Source organism: Pelodiscus sinensis, chromosome 11 (assembly GCF_049634645.1).
Source record: "Pelodiscus sinensis isolate JC-2024 chromosome 11, ASM4963464v1, whole genome shotgun sequence".
Classification (NCBI taxonomy): Eukaryota; Metazoa; Chordata; order Testudines; family Trionychidae; genus Pelodiscus; species Pelodiscus sinensis.
This window is the reverse complement of record NC_134721.1, coordinates 12337066-12345268: the sequence shown is the minus strand read 5'-3', so window position 1 is coordinate 12345268 and position 8203 is coordinate 12337066. Positions and strand designations below refer to the sequence as shown.

The following is an 8203-nucleotide window of genomic DNA, read 5'->3' as shown; positions in this document are numbered from 1 at the left end:
ACTTTTGAGTGACACAAAACTCTTCCTCAAACCAGGGAGGGATTTGAGATGGCTTTGTAGCTATTTATATGAAGTTTGTTCCATGCATGATGGAACACACTGGAGAAAGCATGAAGGTGTTTGGGAAAACTGGACATGTGGACACAACCTATACTCATCTGTCCTTGTCCAGGAATTACAGAATCTTCTTTTGTTTTATTTGAAGTGGCTTGCAAACTAATATATTTGCAATAATCAAGGTTCTTCCAAATTGTTGTGATAGTGCATAACGTTGCCACTACTCTATTGTTTTGTGTAGATAGTTTGAAATACATATGGCTTCCTACTGAATACTGGGACAAAGAAAAGAACAACCACCCAAAATATATCTGGAAAAGTCATCCAAGAATGGGAAATTAAATGAGTTAGCTTGCTACCAAAGTAAGTGTAATGAACAGATTAGACAGAAACATTCAATTGCAAATAGACTATGTCTTGAAAGATTACATTACAGACCATTTCTAATTGTTTACATATGTCCTTTAAACATCAGTAGTCTACAACTCCATAGAAGTGGTGTGGCACGTGGAAAAGAATTGTATGGGGACTCTTGCCAATTCATCCGCAAAGAATGAGATAGATGTGTGATTGAAAAGTATTTGTCTAACCAGCTGCAGCTGTGTGTAGCTGATACATAAACCCTCATTTAGAAGATATTATCCATCAGGCAGAACAAAGGTGGGTAATTTGAAATGATTTAGCACAATGACTTAGCAAATTATCACGCTTTAAAAAAAAGCATTTTAAGTCACCTGAAGGTTGAGAGACAAACCTACAATTTCTAGGGCATTCAAAGTTAAAACTCATCTGTCCTGAACTTACCTTTTCCCTTTTAAAAAGCTGTTTAAATTTCAACATGGTAAAAACAAATTAGGGGTGAGTTGATGGTGAATTTCTAGTTCTTCTGGGTTAATAACTGGAGCATATGTCTCATGAGGAGAGGCTGAGCCCTGGTTTACACTAGGTTTACACTATTTTGAAATAACTCCCCTCATTTTGAAATAACAAACCCGTTATTTCCAAATAAGGGGCTGGTTATTTCAAAATAACTGCTGCTTTCCATGAAGAATAATGCTTATTTGGAAATGGTTATTTCGAAATAGCAGTAGTATGGATCCTCCATGGCTGCTATTTTGAATGATTCTGGGGAGTAGTTATTTCAAAGTAATTACTCCCCAGTGTTTCCTGGAGCTCTAAGTCAAGGTAGCATGTCCAAATTAAGGGAGCCTTTTGAGGCTTTCCTGTAGTATGGACATGCTATTTCGAAATTGTTATTTCTGGAATTATTTCAAAATCATTTTCTAATGTAGACTTAGCCTGAGGGAAATGGGTTTATTTGGCTTAAAGAAGAGAAAAGTAAGGGGGGTGTGGATTTGATAGCAGCCTTCGACTACCAAAGAGTTTCCCAAGAGGATACAGAGAGGCTGTTCTCACTGGTGACAGATGACAGAACAAGGAGCAATGGTCTCAAGTTGCAGTAAAGGAGGTGTAGATTGAATATTAGGAAAAACTTTCAGTAGCAGGATGGTGAAGTCCTGGAATGGGGTTTTTAGGCAGGCGGTGGAACATTCATCCTTAAAGATTTTTAAGGTGAGGCATGACCGAGCCCTGGCTGGGATGATTTAGTAGGGTTTGATCCTGTTTTGAGTAGGCAGTCGAACTAAATGGCCTCCTGAGTTCTCTTTAAATCCTGATCTTCTGTGATTCTATGATCTTTTTTCCAATTTGAATTGAGAGATAATGGGCACATTTAAAATATATTTGTGATCTTTTTAGACATTTGAAAATTGTTACTGGGCTTACACCAATAGCAGCACTCAAATAGTCAGGAAAAAACCCGCCCAAAATCACTCCAGTTTTCAAAAATGGCCACTGAAACCTTGAGTCTGCAATGAATCCTAGAAATATAGTGCTGGAACTGAGCTCCCCAAAGACATCCAGTTCAGCCTTCTGCATGGTGGCAAGATCAAGTAAACCTAGAGCATCCCTGAGAGCTATTTGTTGAACCTGTTTTTAAAAATTTCCAATGATTATTGAATCCCTATCTCCCTTGGAATCTTCTGCCAGCACTTGTTACCCTTATATAGTAACTTGCAACTAACATCTAACCTAAATTTCAGATAAAACACGATTACTTGTCCTATCTTCAGTGGACACAAAGTACACTTGGTCTTCCTCCTCTTTATAATAACCATTTAATTAAAGCCATTATACTCAGCCCTATATAAACCATAAACTCAGTATCTCTTTTCAGTCCATGCTTTTTAGTGTCTAGCCAAGTTAGGAATTTTAGCTTTCGGGCACAACGTTTGGAAGTGTTGTGCAGGTTTTCTTTGAGGATGAGGCCTGAGAGTTATTGATTGCTTTGCAGAAGCATTCATACCCACAGGTGATGTGGTACTTTTGTCATCTTATTTTCCTCTGAGTTCTTTTGAGATTGTCCAGTTTTTCCCACCTAGTATCTATGGGGCTTTTAGTGCACTAGTGGGTTTGTGATGGGGCGGACAAAGCCTGACCTCCCCGCTGGAGGCCTTTCAGCACCCTGGACAGCAGCAGGCGCAATGGAGAGGTTGTCTGAGCAGGGTAGGGGGCAGCCTTCACTGCAGCCTATCGGGATGTGGCAGGCTGCTATATAAGGAGTTACTAGGTAAGGCCTGTCAGTTCCTTCCTGGAGCTCAACCCAGGCAGACCTCTGGGCTGACTGGGGAACACCAGAACCTTGGACAGCTCCAAGTGAGCGCAGTGCCCTCATAATTGAGTGGAGCTAGATCCTGCGGCTAAAGGCTAGCCAGGGACAACTCTGTGGAACCCCAGACAAGGGGAGTTCAGCAACAAGGCCCTCGAGATGGGCTGGATGAAATGGCATCCCAGGGAAGTGGCCCAAGGGTGTGACCACAATTACGGACTTTGAAACTTAGCAGGTTACTACTACTTATAGGGTCCCTGGGCTGGGACGCAGAGAAGTGGGTGGGCCTGGGTCCCCCCTCCCCTCCAACATGTCTGCAAATCACATCGGAGTGAGCAGGGGGTAAAAGAAGAGGCCTGAACCTCGGCCACGGACTGGACATTGACTCGCCTGCAGACAGGCGAGTTAAATATTGCGAGACCCCCTTCAGAAACCAAGGGGCGCTCGCACACAGGACTGAACATGTTACAGGGTTATTCTAACAAACTATAATACGTAATCCACTAGCAACCTAACAAACCACCTGCTTTCCCCATTTCCCTTTCCTCCCTGTTACTAGAGGTAGGGGGACTGCTGATGAGGGACATGGGGGAGAGGGGCGCAAGGGGAGGACCAGCCATGTGAACACCCCCCCACACATGTGATTCCTCTCCATGCCACCCCTAGCTCCATACAGGGCCTAGGACAACCTCCATCCCAGGCCCCACCTCTACCACTCCTTCCCCCCAAGTGATACAGCCTAGTGAGTCTGGAGATCTAGTGCCAGCAGCAAGGGTTGGGGTGCCCCCCTGCATTCACTGGTGGCAGCAGGGGGAAGCAAAGTGATGCTTCCCTGGCTCTTGGCTATATCTCTCTACTTCCTGCTGGTTAGTGTCCTACCCGTTCCCCTGAGCAGCAAGACAAGGGAGCAGAGCAAGCTAAGGCCACATCACTCTGCTTTCCCCTGCTAGTGCAGGCCCTGGGCTTCCTCAACTAGACCCTCGGGGCTACCCAGATACTCTAGTCATGATGGCTGCTGGCCCTTTGCCCCTTCTTACCCTGGATTTGGGGGGGGCGGGGTCACATGACTCTTTGTGCATCCCACACATTGCCCCAACTGGAGGGGTGTTAATGGGCCACTTCTCCTTGAAAGATCTTTTGAAATGTGTTCTACCTTGTATTTAGCTGTGACTTTCTGAGACGATGTCTATACTTTTTGCACTGTCACTTTTACTGGTGATATAGAGAACTGGTAAAAGAAAAGGGTTGATTTGTGTTCTCATTTCCACAGGCATCAGATTATGCTTATACAGGCAGTCCCTGACTTACGCGGATCCGACTTATGTCGGATCCGCACTTACGAACGGGGCTTTCTCGCCCCGGAGCTCGCAGGCAGCGGTCCGCCACCTCGACCTCCGGGGCGAGAAAGCTGCTCCCGGTGCCCCTGGTCTGCTGGGGACCGTCTCCAGCAGACCAGGGGCACCGGGAACAAAGCCGCAGCGGCGGCGGGTCCCGCGCCAGAGCAAAGCCTCAGAGGCATGGCACCCTGCCGCTGCGGCTTTGCTCCCTATGTCCCTGGTCTGCTGGGGGGTGGCGCAGCTAGTGTGCCCCCCCCCAGCAGACCAGGCTTTTGATGTGGACCCTGGGGCAGAGCAGCTGGGGCGCTGCCGGTTGGTCCCGCAGCGCCGCTCTGGGCACTACTGGACCAACCCGGCAGCACCCCAGCTGCTCTGCCCCAGGCTTCCTGGAATCAGCCACTGATCAGTTTCAGCAGCAGCTGACTTGGGGACTTGGGGTTCTTAAGTTGAATCTGTATGTAAGTCGGAACTGGCGGTCAGTTTCAGCAGCGACTGAATCTGGACGCCAGTTCCGACTTACATACAGATTCAACTTAAGAGCAAACCTACAGTCCCTATCTTGTACATAACCTGGGGACTGCCTGTACTTGCAGTGCACTGAGGGTGGCTATCCCACAGTGCAGCTCTCTCCATTGTGAGAATAGACCTTGTGGGATGGGGGGAAGGGATGATTGCAGGGCATCTTCACTCCCTGCGCAGCCCCTGCTCACCAAACACGGATCAGCTCCGTGTCTCAGCATTGCTCCAAGTGTTTCAGCATTGCTCCAAGCAGAGGATTGCTTGCTCTGTGGAGCAGCCATTGTCACCTGACCAGCAGTACTGCCAGGAAAACAGGAAGTGGAGTTTCAAGTTCTGTACTCTCCCTATAAAGTCTAGCTCTGATTACACATAAAGTGGCCCCTGGGCACTGTGGGATATCCTGCAGAGGCTAAAAGCTGTGTGAATCGGAATAACATGTTTTCGCTTAGACATAACTGTGCAAGCATCAGTGGTAAGAGATGTATGCCTCTTGCAGAGGTGGCTTGCTGTTTGCAGTCAGAAACAGGGAAGCATTCACTACAGTCATTGGCAAGTATAGGCACTCCTGCAGTTTTTGTGCAAAAAAAAAAGCACTTTTTGTGCTTTCCATGGCAAGTGTAGATATGCCCTAAGTTAGTTTCCAAGACCTGAAGAAGAGGCTTGTGTATACTGAAAAGCTTCTCTCCAACAGAAGCTGGTCCATAAAAAAGAATTACTTCAGCCACCTTAGTGATAGAAATGTAGCCGTGTTAGTCTGGTGTAGCTGAAATGAAAAACAGGACTATGTAGTCTTTAAAGTGCTACATAGTCCTGTTTTTTGTTTCAGCCACCTTGTCTCTCTAACGTCCTGAGATCAGCAAGGCTATCACTGTACTGCATTTCCTTCATCAAGTTTATTTCAGTGTTCAAAACGTCAGCTAACCCTCTTTCTCTCCTCAATTTAAATTTTAAAATAAGATTTTTTTTCCCCCTCCCTCACACACAAGAATGAATAAACTGAAATTTGTTCCCAGGTATTCTTTTCACATTTTCCTCAACATCCCCCATTTACCCTCTGTCTGTTTCTGGAGTGAGTCTGATTACTGTTGATTACATGGATACAAATCATACGGAGACACAAAAAGCTTCATTTTTCTTCTGAGGGTTCCCAGCAAAAAGCCTTTCTGTCTGAAATGTTGGTGCTTGGTTCCCTTTAAAGGGGAATGCAAATGAGCTTTCTGGATAGGTGAAACAAATGTTGTGTTTTATTTTATTTTTAGAGCTGTAATTTATTTTTCTTTTGTGTAAAGGAAGAACAAATGCTGGTTATTTCAAACATGTACCCTATCCAAGTCTTACTGAGCAATACAAAATTCTCAAAATTGATTGACTATTTGCATCTGGAACCAACTGAGAGCACAATGTCTGGGGGGGTGAGGGGGTGCTGACAGACTTGGTGGGACCAGAGGCATGTCGGGAGGGGGGGGGGGGGGCTCCTGACTCCTGGAAGGGACAGAGCCTTGGGTAGGACTGGTTCAGCCAGCTCTCAGCACTAACCAGAGTGTGTCGTGCTGCCCCTCCCCCATCCCGCAGCTTTCAGAGCTATCTGGGGCATACTATGCAGCGTTCTGGCGGTGATTTGAAGGGCTTGGGGCTCTGGCCACCACTGCTACAGGAGTGACAGTGGTGGCCAGGACCCACGGCCTCTTTTCTATTGCTGGGCCCTGGGGCAATTGCCCCCTTTACCTCCTCTCCCCCCCCCCCCACATTGGCAGGCCTGCAAGAGTGAGTCTACACAACAGGGCTTAACTTGAAATACGCTATGCAAGTTGAGCTGCATCAATTGCGTAGCTTATTTTGAAATAGCTTATTTCAAAATTGGGAGCATCTACACAGCACTTATTTCGAAATAGAGCGCTCTTCCTCCGACTTCCCTTACTGCTCGTGCAATGAGGGTTACAGGAGTTGGTGTAAGAAGTCCTCCAGTTTGACTGTTTCAACATTATTTCAAAATACCTTAGTCCACTTCTACACAGCAGGCAGTTATTTTGAAATAAAGTTGCTGTGTAGACGTACCCTAATGTACTATAGTTTGTTGCTAAATGTTATAACATCTAATGACACAAGCAAAATTGGTGTATTATCTTTGATAATACTAATCCAAATTATTCTAGAGTAACTCTCATATTTCAATCATAACTCAGAATGCTCATTCTAGTCACTGATTTTTTTTGAAATTTTTTTTTTGTCTTCTCCAAACTGCACGGCTAGCAGGACACTAACCATGGAAGATATTACACCATTTCCTGAAAAATATGGAAATTCTGTTACCAAAGTGTGCCAGCCCTATCATGAGAAAATCATCAATATTACAAGAGATGGTATTATTCCTAAGGATGTAATTCATTTTTCACTCTTTTCTGCATAGACTAACATAGAATGTTGTACTCCTATTCACAGAATTTATTTAATTACATTTTTTTCTATATCTATTTTCCTGAATTAGGCTGCTCTCATTCTTCATCCTGGAATTCTGAGCCAAAAACCCAAAGTCTACAAACTGCATATAGAAATGGCTGAAAAATAGGCATGTTATGCCCAAAGGATGACCAATGCAGAAGTATTACTATAGAATATTGATGAGCAAATCTAAAGCTACTGGTGCAATGAATGTAATGTTACATATGCCAAGTGGGATAGTTGCGTAGACTTCAAGCCTTCTCTGGTAAGGGTCAAGTTAAAGTTTAAATAAGCTTGAGTGAAACACTGAGGTTGAAAATAGCAAAACCTTAATATGCAGGACCCAGAGACAGTGATGAGTAATTCTTTGGATCCTATTTAGTGCTGGCCCTATGCTGTAACACAGGGGTAGGCAAAAGGGCCTCCGTGGGCTGGATCCGGCCCGCCAAGCCGGTTGATCCGGCCCACAGAGGCTCTGCCATTCCCCTGCCTATTCCCCTACCCCCAGAACAATTAGCTCTGATTGGCCTGGGGGTAGGGGAGTGTGTGAAGCCTCCTCCCATCCTGAGAGGGGTGTGCAGCACTTTGAAGTGCCGTGTGCTCCTCTCAGAGTGAGGGTAGGGTAGAGGAAACTTCACGCGCTCCTCCCACCCTCAGGGCAATCAGGATTTGGGGGTAGGGGATCATGTGAAGTCTCTTCCTGCCCTGCCAGGAGCGTGCGACACTTCAAAGTGCTATGTACTCCTGGCAGGGTGGAGGAAACTTTGTGCGCTTCTCTCACCCCCAGGTCCTAATTGGCCTGGGGGTGGGGAATGTGCAAAGCCTTTTCCTGCCCTGCCAGGGGCATTGGTGCTTAGTGGGAAGGGGGGGCAAAGGGGCTTCTCCACCCCCAGACCAATCATGGTCTGTGCGTGGGGACGCCCTGAAGCATCCTTGTCCCACCCCTTCCATTTTAGTCCCCACCCCTTCCAGGGTGGCCCGGCTCCACTTCAAAAAATTTTGAAGTGGCGCCCAGCCAGAAATTATTGCCCACCTCTGCTATAACACATAGGGACTCTATTCTCATGTGCAACATGTAGGCCTGCCAAGAGGAGGGGCAAAGAGGGCAGCTGTCCTGGACATTTAAAGTCTCAACCAGAGTGCCACACACAGAGGCTATGTCTACACTGGCCAGTCTTGTGCA

The 8203-nt window shown here is 46.2% G+C and overlaps 1 long non-coding RNA gene across 1 annotated transcript; it reads left to right on the top strand.

The window, feature by feature from the left end:
* The first annotated feature begins 301 nt into the window (after positions 1 to 301).
* LOC112544245 (uncharacterized) lies at positions 302 to 7279 on the top strand. The gene is made up of 3 exons (XR_003087568.2): positions 302 to 420; positions 533 to 717; positions 7067 to 7279. It is a non-coding gene; the product is annotated as an uncharacterized LOC112544245 (long non-coding RNA).
* Positions 7280 to 8203: the final 924 nt, after the last annotated feature.